This window comes from Crocodylus porosus, unplaced genomic scaffold, assembly GCF_001723895.1.
Source record: "Crocodylus porosus isolate Cpor-Errol unplaced genomic scaffold, CroPor_comp1, whole genome shotgun sequence".
In the NCBI taxonomy this organism is placed as follows: Eukaryota; Metazoa; Chordata; order Crocodylia; family Crocodylidae; genus Crocodylus; species Crocodylus porosus.
Window position 1 is genome coordinate 65,566,688 of NW_017728943.1, and position 14,398 is coordinate 65,581,085.

Below are 14,398 nucleotides of genomic sequence, written 5' to 3' on the forward strand. Positions count from 1 at the left end.
ATTCCAACTGGCAAGATGCAAGTCTCCTGTTTGGTTGATTATATGTTTGAACACATGCTTGGGGCTGCGTGGAGCAATTTGAATTACAATTGAGTAGCAATGAGCATTATCATTTTTGGTGAACTGGAGCTTTAAAAACCTCTTCCTTGAGTTAACAAGAATGAGAGGGGGAGAGAGGCGGGAGATGTAGGTCTAAAAATTGTATAACAGCTTCCCATCTTTTTTTCTGAAAGTGATTGTTTAATGGTTTATGCATGTGGGCCCAGATTCAGCAAAGCACTTAGGCATGCATTTAACTTTAAGTATGTGAATGATCTCACCCCTTTTCAGCAAAACACTTGAATGCATGCTTAACTTTAAGCATATACTTAAGTGCTTTGTAGAATGGAGCCCTAGTCACGCAGTCCTGTGCCATTTTGTGCTGTTAATATCATGATGAGTAAATGCTCTTTTTCTATTACTGTCCTCTTTTCAAAAGAATATCGTTACTTTATGCTTGTTTAAAGCATTCTGCATTGGTGATAATTTATGTCTGTGAGCTGATACACTTATTAAACATCCAGAAGATATCTGTTGATTGTCATTTTGATGGCAGTTGGATCAGAACCTAAGTCACTGGGGGGCCTATCATTTTGACTTCAGTGGGAACTAGATCAGTCCCTCAGTCAGTATTGGGCATACCCATAGCATAATGAAGGGGCAGTGGTTGGGACAGCCACCCTGGGTACTGCCTTTGTGGAGGGGCGCAAAAATATGACCTTAATGGCAGGTGATTGCATTGTTGTGATCAGTACTGTAGTAGCTGTTGCATGGTTGCCCAAGAGGTGGACCTGCTCAGCTATGTCTCTGGGCATATTTATAGATCTGCTGAAAGGGTATATGAACCATTGGATAAGGCTGGAAAAGCTAGCTCGGTGAGGAGAGTTTCCAGAACAAAACCAAACAAAAATGTTCTTGGGGTGCTCCATGAGCACTGGGTGATCTTAACAACAGCCCAGAGACCTGGATTAACAAATTGAAGTGTAATTTGAAAATCACTGATTTAGACATAATTTTGGGTGGTCTAAATTGCTTGATGATTCTGTCCATGGATTACTGTGTTTTGGTATATTTCAGGGTCATTTGATTTTTGTATCCTTTTTTATGTAAGATACGGAAAGTAAAAGATCACCATATTGCCTATATTTATTTATATAAATAGAACTAGCAGTTTTCTAGTTGACGTACATTTTTTTTACATATGCCACACACACTGGCACCCAGACACACATATAACAAGCAAGATGCTGACTCACTTCAGTGAAAGTTGTCGTAGTGGAGTAAGTAGGCTGGAGTGAATGGAGTAACTGTCCAGGCACTGACTTGAGGGGGGCAAAAAAAAAAAAGGATCTGTTACCAGCAGCTGCATGATTGCAGTCACAATCATGGTGGCAACCAAAAGTCAATGCTGCCTCTGTGCCCTGGGTGCCCAGCCATAACCTTAAGCTGCAATGGAACTACATCAGTGTATATGTGACTAATGAGCACATTTAGTTTGAATTGAACAGCCGTGATACTCAACAAAGATGCAAAAATCTAGAACTCCTGGTTCCAAAATCATACCTTTTATTAGACAAACTGAGAAATAGCAAAAAAAAAAAAAAAAAGACCTTTTTCTGCAAGCTTTTGGGCTCATGTGCCCTTCATCATTGCTGAAGAACAAGAAAGATTTCTACACTGCCCTGCCTGCCGTCTGACACCACCAGGGAAGACATCCTGCTTGATCTACGCAAAGAGCAAGCTCACAATTAGACGCATGGACCCAGAGGGGCAGTTTTCCAGCTTCTGCTTCCTCCTACATATGGGGACTTTTTACCATCTTGAACTTTCCCTGAGCCTGATGAAGGGCACATGAGACCGAAAGTTGCAGAAAAAGATTTTTTTTTTTAAATTTCTCAGTTGGTCTAATAAAAGGTATCATTTTGGAACAAAGAGTTCTCGATTTTTGCATTTCTTTTTGTCTCAGACCAACACGGCTACCACATACGTCCATGATACTCAACAGACACATGCAAGCATTACGAAATGCTCTTAGGGGGCTCAGTCTAAATTGTTTCATGTATCAGATTGTCCAGCTTCTATATTCAGGACTGGCTCAATTTCCTAATATATCACTGAAAAGAGTTTTGAAATCATCATTAATCATTATTAATGATGATTTCAAAATCCTAATAATAAAGAGGTAAAAATAAAGAGACTAACAGATATCAAAGGAAGACTAATTCCATTAGATCTCTGTTAGTAAGCCTAGACACTTAGCTTTTTCACTACAGGTTAAAAAATGATAGTAGAAACAACTCCATAGAAAAAGTCCTGTGGCATATTTGAATATTATATTACCCATATTGTGGAATACTAAGTAAGAAAAATAAAAGGATATTTAAAAGTCTATCAGTATTGGCAGGCATTTTCTTTAAAACGAAGGGACAGAACCATCATTCAAAGTATGACTCCCTTGAGGTCTGTACTGTTAGTTAAAAAAACCCAACGCAAAACCCTGTGTAGCACAGCATGGAAAAGCCAGGTGTGTTCACCAGGGTTGACAAATTCACTGCAGGTATAGGAATACTCAATGGATGCGTTCATAACTTAATCTTAACAGAATAGGCACTAGCAGAGCTCCAAAAAAACCCTCAAACCACAGTTCTATGCACAAGGCGCTGAATAATTTTTTTTACATGAGTTCTTCTGTCTCACTTTTAAAGCATTTTGCAGCAGCATTTTTGGTTATTATATTTTTAGAAAACAAGACTATTAGCTGGTGCAGGAACTGGAAAAATAATTTGCCACTTAGTATATTCTTTTTATGCAAGAGGCAAGGATTTTTGTGGATGATAACTTTTATTGGACCAGCTGCATGGCTGGGATACAGTTAGACAAGTTTCTGAATGCAAGTCTTCCTTCATCTTTATCTCAACCGTGTACTTAGGCCAATAAAAGATATCATCCACAAAAATCCTTGTGTCTCATAGAATTCCTGGACTATCACAGCTACAACATCGCTCCAATGCTATTATAATACTGTTATGTATTTCTTTTATATTATGACACAGAACTTTAAAATTGAAATAACGAAGAACATAAGAGCTGCCATATACTGGGTCAGATGTGGTCCACCTTGCCCAGTATCCTGTCACAGAGGCAGGTGCTGAAAAGGAGAGTGAACTTGATCTGCCCGGGATTTAAATTGGATAAACACAAAGACCAGTTGTTGGATTAAATCCAGTCTGTTACTATACAGAACTTGCATAAATCAACCACGATTATCCAAATCACTTCTACTCTGTAACCATTACAGAAATACAGCATTGGACATAATGTTTCTTGAAGACTCTAGTGACTTTTACATTAATCTAGTCAATTTTTAACAATACCATCAAGTTTAAATTACAGATTTGACCATAAGCTCATTAGAAAGAAAATCACTTTATTCTGTGATTCTCCTGACTTCTCCCCCACAAAATTTTTGTTTTGCATTCTTGGACTAAATATGTTGCTGTTTGCTCATACAAAAACAATCATATCTGGAGTCGGAGTTAGAATATTATTAAACGCGGTTCAGAAAAAAAGCAACTTCTTAACTTAAGCCCTAGCTCTAACATAAACTTGGATAGCATACTTTTGAATAATAAAAGGCTCATGCTATACATCTCTGATTTAGTTACTCTATAAAGGTGCAAATTAACCCTGCCTGCTGCATGGATAATAATTAACAGTAATCGTATACATGCAGTACTATATTCTGTAATAAAAAATAAATAAAAAGAGGGAAAAACATAATTCTCTTAAATACAAGGGCTGGAGTATAATGTATCTAGAAGCTAAGTCCAGTATGGACAGGCAACATGATAGGTCCCTCACACTGCTCTGTTATTGTAACCAAGCCCTGACATGAAAGCCTTTAGGATGTGGTAAAAAGGACTACCCGCCAGTGAGCTGAAAGGAAACTTTGGCATCCTTGCTCATTCATTTTTTCTATAAAAACTGACAGATGTGTCAAAGGTGTGATGGTTTTGTGAATAAGTAATAAGTCCTGACAAGTTGGACCTTATCATTCTATTCAGCCTAAGGTGAGGTAGGAGCCTGGGGTAATGGCTGAGGCAACTTATATGCTCTAGATGGGACTTCAGAGCTGACTAGCCTAGTTCATCTGTGCTACTGCTACTACAAAATATTTCTTATGACAAATGTGACTGGACAAATTCATCCTCGGTGTAATTAGGCAAAGGTCAATGGAATTACAGTGGGGATGGATTTGGTCCATCGTGTTTATTGTAAATGAGGGCTTTGTAATAAAGGCAGTTCTCTGAATCATAAACCTTCTTATCAGTCTCAGTGCAGATTCAGGTGGTACATGTTTTATAATAAGAACAATGATGATCAGAGAGATATTCTGCTACTTTAGTCAAAAGCTGTATTATAGCATAGATCCCAGAGGTGAATGGTACAATGAATTACCTGTAATTGTAGCAATACATAGAACACATAACATTAAATAATTCCATTCAAACAAAACAGAATATATTTTAAAATACCTATTCTTTGCAGAGGTATAGGTTTGTTAAGAAAACACCCATCCTTTGCAAAGAGAGTATAGAGTCCATTGCACTAAAATAATTGAGAAACTTCTAGTAGAACCAGTACTATCAAATATTGGAGAAAAATGTTTTTTGAAAGAAATAGAATGTTTACAGATCAGAATTTGTTAATAAAATATTTTAAATTTAAGTCATTTAGTCACAGATGTCAGTATAGCATTGTCAGTAATATGGATGTAATATTCTTTAAAGCTGGACTTTTATATTGCAGGAAAAATGCCTGAATAGAAATGCATTAATATAAGCATATTTCCTCCAGTAGAAGCTGATACCGTTGTTAAATGATCCTCATTAAAAAAAGCTTTTTTAAAAGAGAGAATAAAGAAGAGGTGCAATAATATGGAAACAACTGTGAGTGGGTTAACTATAGGGCAGAAACAGTGTTACTACAGATGACTAACTCTTAAGCTTGGAAAAAATCAGTGTTAGTCAGCAAGGAAGCTACTGATTAGCCCTACTTATCTTCATAGTTTGCTGCCAGTGATGGGTATTGAGTCAATGAAATGGAAATGTAACATTTTCAGAGGGCAGGGAGAAGGAAGGAGAACAGATTGACATCACTGTTATTATTTATTTGTACACTCTAAGTAGCCAAGTCAGACAAAGGGTGAGGAAAAGCGGTACATCATGTATGCAGAGTAATCTGTATGGGAGTTGGCAAAACACTTCTTAGTTCTGCAATTTTCAGTGTATACGTGTGTGAGAGAGACACAAATAAGTTGAAAGACAAAGAAAAGAACAGAGAAAGCTTAAGAGCGGTTGTCAAAGAGAACTGGGGGAGAAGACTGGAGACTACCTTAGGTTGTGTGCAAACATTCAGATGAACTGGTGGAAATTTAGCAGCTTAGTTTAAACCAGCAGTGCTCAACCTTTTTGCTCCATGGGCTGGATGGGTGGTGCCTGGTCTGACCACCAGCCGGATCTGGCTGGTAAACCAAATCCAGCAGGCAGAGCAGGCACAGTGGGACCTATCTGGTGAGGGGAGGGGGCAGTCTGGCTAACCCAGCAGTGCAGGGGAGGAGGGCATGGGCCAGTCCTGATCCAGCTACATAGGGGGAAGGTGCCTGATGCGGCCCCGATTCAGCTGCAGGGGGGGAAGAGGTGTGGCCTGGCCTCTCCAGCCATGTGGGCTCCAACCTAGCCCCTTGGGGGAAAGGGACATAGCCTGGCCCCAATCTGGCCATGTGGCACTTGGGAATTTGGTGATGGGAGAGGTGTGGAGAGGTGCACAGACCAGATGCCATGTACAGTGCGCCTGTTCAGGGGGATGGCTCTGTCATAGCCTTGCTGGTGAGGGGCTGGTGGCGGACATTTGCTCACATTGCTGCTGTGGGTGCCAGCATCCCAAGTACAGGGCCACTGGTAGCAAAGGGCCTGTCAGGAGAAAGAGGCAATCAGAGCCAACTACAGAGAGTTTGGAGGGCTCCTAAAGAGAACACAAGTAGTTGTGGGGAAGCATGATGCTTACATCAGTTGGGCTATTTCCGTACTAGCTTACATCAAGCCATGGCACATGAAGGAAGGGTGATGATCACTTCTGCATTTTCCAGACTTGTTCCATTTACAGGACCTCAATTTGTTTACTTTATCAATTGTTTCAATATTCCTCTTCCTCACTCTGCTGGTCCTCCGGCCTGAAATATGATACTTGCAATGAACACTGTCTTGCCTGACATTTTCACTCTCTGATTCTGCTGCTAGCTAATTCTGAATCGTAAAGAGTGGCATGCATGCACACACTCAAGCAATCCAGACTCAGGGGCTGTCATTCCCATCAAACATCTGGAAGTCTGTGTTGCCACTACACACTACTGCATCATTTAGGCAGATTTTTTTTTCTTTCCCTGCAGGGGAGGAAGCAGCACTGGACAACCAACTTCCTCTGTTGATACAGCAGCATAGCATCCTTAAGTTTACAAAAAAAAAAAAAAAAAAAAAGAACTCTCTTGTAGTTGCATGATTTTATTCCTCCCATGAGTTTCATTAAATAATGATATGGGGTATATGGATGGCCAACCCCTCTCCAGCTAGAAGGGTACCTCCCATCTTTATTTTATTTCCCAATTCCTTTGCACTGGGACCGATTACAGTCATCCATCCTTTTTGATAAACACGGATGTAGTTCACTCCAACTTTGAAGCTAGTCTTGAAATGGAGAAACTACTAAATAAAGATGCATAAAGCATTCTATTAAACTTAGGAGAAGGCAGACACAGAGCTAGACAACTGGAGAGATTTAGGACTAATTTTTACCCAGTCTCTGTTGAACTCACATCCACAAGCCAAATCAGTATACTGCACTATACCCAGAAAACATAGAATACTGGCTCTAGCTGTTTTTGTTTTCTCTTAATCCAGATAATAACCACACATAACCAGATACCTGGCCAAGAAACATCAGCAAATGACCCTTTTTTGGTCAATGCAGTCATTCTCAATTTTGCAAGGCACCCCCTAAAAATGTTACAGGAGATCAGAATGTTTTTGACACTACAGATTCTTATTTGAAATCTCTAGGCTTATTTTGTGAATTATGTGCAAGTGTTTGCACACCTAATGGTGATAATATTGTGTAGCACCCTTAAAAGGATCTCATGGCAACCCAGCGTGCTATGGCAGGCTGACTAAATATCATTGTGTTAAGGCCTTGGACTCTAACAAGAGAAAAGATGTAAGGGGATTGAGCTTTTATGCCCTGTAAGAAGATAGTCTCTTTCATTCCTAAATAAGTGAAAAAGATCTTGGGACATAAACAGACATAAACCTAAAACGGACTGTAAAAAATCCCCCAATACAACATAACAGAAATTTGTATAATGCCTATAGAATATTTAAGCAAACCTTAAATAATTTAACAGAAAATTAATATCTCTGCTAGGTAATTCTGTAGGTTGGTATATAAAAATGTATACAGGAATTATAATTCTCTATTGAATTCTACAGGATTGTTGGAAAAGGCACTGATGATTTTGTACACAGATGAATTTGGTAAAACAGCAGGAGGCAGGAAACTGACATTTCTGTCTCTATTAGGACAGCTGGAAATTAAAGTAAGTGGGCTGTTGAGAACAATGGGTCAGAGCCAATGGAAAAGCAACTTCCAAACATTTCAATTTTAAGATCTTTCATCTATGGAAAATGATTGCCATGTGGCTTTGACTCAGGTCGAGACACTAGGGAAAGAGCATTTAGAAAGCAGGGTAGTCTATTTAACAAGCATCTCTCAGCCAGGGATACTCCAGTCTCTTTAGCAAGACATACTTACGTATGTATATATTCATATTTTGTTTTGTATTTTTAAAATGGGGGGAGTTTTTTGGATGATGATGTATGTGGAAATGCTCTGCACACACATCTTCTGATTGAAATAATGGCTAAGAATAAGGAGGCATCATTGTGATCGCAGTGTTCGTTTTATGTTTGGCATTGCAACCCTACTGAACAGAGTTTTGAACATTCTGGTGCTTTCAGTGATGATGGTAGAAAAATAAAACATTGTTTTTTGAAAGACAGACTATTGAAAGCAAAAGGACTAGAAATGTAAATTCAAGAATATAGTGAAAGAGTTCAGGCTATTCAAGGAGATAGCTGAAGTATGGACTTGACAAAAAAAAATAGTGTTAGGAACCAGGGTATGTCTAAGGAGACTTTTTAGAGCTACAACATTAGTGATGGTTAGGGGAAAATGTTGCCATAATTACATGTTGACTCTGATGAAAGTACAATTTTAGGGATGGTCGAATGCCTGAACACAAAGAAGGACAGCACTAGCCTGCAAGCAAGGGTCCTGCCTGGGCTACGTGTAATGTTCTGAGTGTTTTGAAACAATGATTACAAGTAAGACTTGGGGGAGAATAAAAGTTGGGAAACAATGTTCCTTTCTGGAGTTGCTTCTTTTTTCTCTACTTATTTACGTCACTAATATTAGAGGATAACAGAAATAGAAGCAAGAAGGGGGGTTTTTGGTAAGAATATAACAGCCAATTAGTGTTTTTTTTTATGGATTTAGAATTTTCTGTCAGAGTATAGACTCATCTTTACTAGATATTTTGTATTTAACATAGCCTGTAATGCCAGTTTTGAGTCAAGGGCCTGGCCAAAATTCCAAAAGACCATCTCCTTTTGAGCTCTAGGATGAATTACTTTGGATACTTGATTCTTCAAGAGCAGAAAGCAACTTGTGTGAGAATTAGGTGCCCCTAGCACATGATCATCTTAGTTTATTAGTCTTGTAATTTTATCTTGTTCAGAAAGAATAAGATTTAGGAGCAGTCCGAGTCATTCTAACAGAACACATAACCATGCCCGTGTTGTACTTATAGGGGTGGGTTTGTGTCTACTTATTAGCTGTCTCTGATGGCAGGAGTGGTATTATTAGCCATGCTTCAAGACTATTTGAACTCAGCTCAAGTTTTTGAGTTCTCAAGAGTAGCAGGGTTTTGAGGTACAGAAGAAAAAATGGCTTTTCTCTAATTCTCTTTCGCAGCTCTCAAACGATATTGTGGTATTTTAAGCTTAAATGGTTTCTCACTGTTTTCCAAAGCAAATGTATAAACATAGTGCTTACCTATCAGATGATGACTGACTATGAACAAGCATTCACGTGACCGAGCACAGGTTTAGGTGACTTAAACCTCGGTTAGGGCGATCTCAATGTAACACGTATACATACCCCAAGACTTAATTTGCAGAGCAGGGAGATCCTTAATTTCATCTTTCATTTATTTCTATTAAAAAATGTGACTCAGTCCATTTTGGTTTACATGTGGGTATGAGTCTCATTTAATTCACACTTTGCATAAAAACCTACCCAGAGGTATGGGGCAATGACAAATCAAACTTATTTGTTGCTTGCACCAACAAATGCCTGGTACCTGTGGACTAAGGATCAATCTCACTATGAAATCCTAGGGTTACTTGTGTACACTAAGTTAAGTATGTCCTTACGTGCCCTGCTTAAGCAGGGTACTTAAACTTGTAGATCTGCACTTAAACACTGGATAAGGGTGCTGCACACTTGACAGCACACCTGTGTCCTTCTTCACTTTAAAACAAGCACCTTACAGATGTGTTCCCTATAAAGATATTTTCAAAAAGATCCCTCTATATTATCTTTCATTTAAGAGGGTCATCAAACCATGTTTGCTCTTAAGAGGATACAATAAGAAGGTAGCATTTCATTACAATTTTATTACATTTACTATTATTCTGTTGTACAGTTTCCTAGGTGCTCTGCCAGGGATGTGACTTTAAACCTGAGTGAATAATAATATTCTCATACACACACACACACACATAGATAGATAGCTAGATATAGATATCTATATATCTAAATGCAATAAAATGAATTGAAACAGTGTTTTGTTCTTGATCAGGTTTATTCTAATTTGAGATAAGTGTGCAACCTGCTGAAAGATTTTTGATATGTGGAAGATGTGTCCTTCATCTTCACTTAATGAAAATGGTCATTTTGCTGTGGGTCCATGAGTCATACATCTAGGATTTGAATATGGCTATTTGAGTTTTTGTAAGCCTAGCATGCCCTACAACTGCTTGCCATCTTTTTAAAATTAAAACATGGCATTAGGCTGGTGTTTTTGCCAACTAAAACACTGCATTTTTCAAATGAGGATCACTTTGTTTCAACCTTTAGTCGTTTCTCTTACCTTTAAATGGTATTCCTTTCCGTAAGTACCCTTTTCACTTGTACTTATGCCTGTTTGTCCAATATATCATACAAACAAATCCATTTTGAACCTCTCCTTTTGTTTGCCACAATACCATCAAAGACTGTGATTTGTGGGCTTGGGACAGCAGAGACAATACATGCCTGGGTCACTAGCAATTAAAGAGTGTCAGTGGTCAAGAAGGAGAAAATCAGTTCAAGCCAAACTGAAGCATTTAGATATTTTACTGCTGCATCCTTTTAGGCTTCTCTCAGCTTATAAATATTAATTTAAAGACTACCAACAAGGACAGTAAACGGATTTAGGCATAAAACTTCCTGTCAGGAGTGATTTATGCCCAATGAAAGGAGAGCTGGATAGAGAAAGCCTGCTTCACTAAGTTTATGATAGACAGTGAAATAGTGCCATCAAAATAAAAAGGCTTCCACTATGTAGTCTGCTGGTTGGGTGTCTCCATTCTTAATAAGCATCATGCTGGTACTGTATCATTTTCTTTTATAAACACATTTGACTTAGTGAGGGAAAGGTCTGCTGTAGTAGTGGTAGTAGTAGTAGTAATAATGGCAGTGGACGTATGTGGCTTTTTGGATCAGTCTCATATAATGGAGAAAGATAACATAATTTACTTCTTATGTCAATAGTATGTATGTTACATTGAACTTCAGTGTGCCAGCATAGGGTGTCAAAGCAAAATTTGTTTCATTCTAAGTCCAACAATGCAAGTACAAATAGAAAAGCCTTTCTAACATTGAATGATATTTTGAAAATGCAAAGACTTAAAAAAGGTATAAGGTATTGCATTTTTCTAAACTGTTCAAAGGTCAACAAGAAGAACACAGACATTGACTCTAAGTTGTACTGCAGGGCATGGTCTCTTGGAAAAAAGCAAAAAAAAAAAAATGGATTTTCTTAATTTTCTTAAAACATCATAATTCATGGGGGTTTTCACTGTCATTTACATTCTTGTTAGCAGACAAGAGTACAAGGAGCAAAATATTTTCCAAGGCTGCATTCAGTATAAAACTCGGGTTATGAAAAAAGTACTAAAAAATAATGTTATATCCTACATTTTTTCTTTTCCATCAACATGGAGTGGGTTATGACATCATTGGAAAAACCTTAGTATTTTATATTATACTCTCTAGCCTTATTTGTTCTTTAAAACTAGATCTATACATGGACACACAAAACACCCTTATGCTTGCATAGTACTGAACCATTTCACTTATTTCTGCATTCATATTATTAACAAGGCAGCAGTGAAGTCAGCAAAATAGAATAGATTGGCCACTCTTTCTAGCTTAATTTTTTATTTCAAGTTTGATGCTTTAATGCTTTAGCTTTGAGGTCTAGTAAAAGGGATTCACCCGTTAATGCTTGTTGAGATTCCCATGGGTGCACTAGGAGTAATTTCTTTGTATTGACACTTTGGGTGGAAGCAACACATTGCAAAATGGTGGCCAACTTTGGAAATGGAGCATCTTTGAGGGTCTGCCTCCCAAATTAGCATATTAGGTGCTTTCTTTTTACCTAACTCTGACTTGATTCCTTGATAGGGAACTCTACAGTGAGAAGGCATCTCTGTGTGAAAACATAAGAGCAACGAAAAGAATGAAAAGATGAATGGGAACACATGGGGGAATGGCGACCTGTATTTGGGAAAATACCCTTTTGAAAGAGACTCACTGATAGACCTATGCTTTGTCGATGAAATTAATATGAAACAATGGTCCTTAGAGAGGATCATTCTGAAAAGAAATGAAAAATACATAAAACTTTGTTTAATTTATGGAATTTATATGCTGCTGACCAGTAAGTATAAAGTTCTGTTCCCTTGGTCCTCACTATCACTCATGTATTACTTGTCAGTAAATGTGGTGCACTCAGAACATAACAGCTACGGTAATATTTCTGTTCCCACTGCAGCTTTACTACACCCATGAAACTCTGTAATCTTTAAATTCCCTCACTGTTAACATCTGCTGAAACATTATTGGTCCCAGCATAGCCAAGCTGCTCTGAAATTACATTTAGCACAGTAGTTAATACTAACAATATAATTCTAGAAGCAACCATGTTTTAAAAAGCCTTTATAACTGACACAGTGACAGTACTTCCTTTTGATTTTATTCTTTTCCCACTTCTATGTTTTGTCTCATCAGCTCATTTGTATGCTAGGAAATATGTTTAAATAGCACTTTCTCATAACTTTAGATTGATAGAGAATATTTTTATTTCTATTTCTTGGTCTTAAGCTCCAAAACTAACTTCTAAAAACATGTTTAGTGTGCTAAGAAGATTCTGCCACAGGATCAGATTATATGTGTTTATAAGGTAGAGGTGGAAATTAATGAGGTTTTAATAAAAAGAACATATTTTATCACCCAGTTAGGATGCTTTGCATGTTTTTAATTCAAATGGTCTTACACAAAAGCAAAACAAACAGGTTGCATACAGTCATTGTTAATGAGAATACCATAGTATATTCATTTTCTGATCATAAAGAGTTCACGTATTAAAGGCGTTGCTTTTATAAGGAAATAGCTGCACAGAGGACATTTAAATTTAAACAGCATTACTACTGACTGTTATAAACATAACATAAACATTATACCTCTTTGTTACTCAAAATATTACCATAAGAACAGCATGGTGCAGTATGCAGAACCATGTATGCTTTCCCTCTCTCTCTCTCTCTCTCTCTCTCTCTCTATATATATATATATATATACACAGGATACATCTATTATATTCTAAAATAATTTAGTAGCAAATCAGCTAAACTTCTTCAGAAAAATTAGTCTGTCTTCTCAAATGATTGCCTCCAAAAATTGCATCTATGTTGCAATTAATATTTGATCATTTTTCGGTAAAAAATAACTGCTATCTTTGTTTTGGGGAAAAAAACAAACCCAGTGTTTTTTCATTCTATAAATGGTGAACTGTCTGATAGCAGCTAACACACTATAATTAAAGATCAGGACATTCACGAATTTAAGAGACATACCTAATCAATTTTACCACATTTTTACCACATTGTTTTTTTTCCATTGTTGCACATTTAAAAAAACGATCAATCACGTATTATCAAGTTTTAAATCCTTAAGAATATTTATCTTTATTATCTAGCATTGCACCAGGTTAAATTTAACTGGTTCCTGATTCATGAGCAGCCGTAAATGACATCTGTGCCAGATGGTAGGCTACATTTGTGTGCGTCTATACTCTGATTTTCCCCTCTCATCCCCAACTATGTCTTCGTTAGTATTTGTGCTTAAGTGGCAGTGTCTGTAGTGTCATCACTTGAAGTAAGTTAGAACAACTCCCTTCAAGGATTTTCACATGAACTGGTTATTATTGTTCCAGTAACAACATTACTAGGTCAATTCAAATCCCCTACTGAATATTCTTCAGTCTATCTTTATAAATTCTCCTGGGCAGCAGTCCTAGAGAGACCTATTATTAATGGGGATTTTTTTTTTGTTATTTGTATTCTTATTGTTTACAATCTGATATCATGACCACTGCTCCAATCAGCCAAACAATATGTTTCTTGTGAAATAATGTGTAATATGGTATAGTTTTAAGTATGAATTATTTCTGGTTTATGCTATCATACCCATGTCTAAATTCTCTACAAAAAAAGGGGTGGGATGTGGGAGAGCAAACGGGACTTCTACCAGTCTAATCATGAGCTTGTTTACACATGCCTTTGATGCGTATGGTAAGCGATTGGTCAATAATGTTGGAAGGAGAAATAGTAAATCTGAAGCACCTGTGAAGTTCAATGAGCATTGCAAGCAGCACAGTGGCTGCTGAGAGCTTTAAACACAGATCCCACAACTCTTTGCCAGATGAGACCACAAACTATGTGAATGACATGGGCTTCCTCAACTATCAGGAAGTAGGAAGGCCTTTGAAAGGACAAGCACATTGTGTTTCACTATCACCAGGACTTTGTTTGCAAAGCTACTGAGAATGGAGTTGTTTCTAAACTTTTTACTTTGGTTTCTCAGACTTGGGGTTTTGCACAGGTTTTCCATCAGGTGAAGAAGATGAGGTAAAACTGCAAAA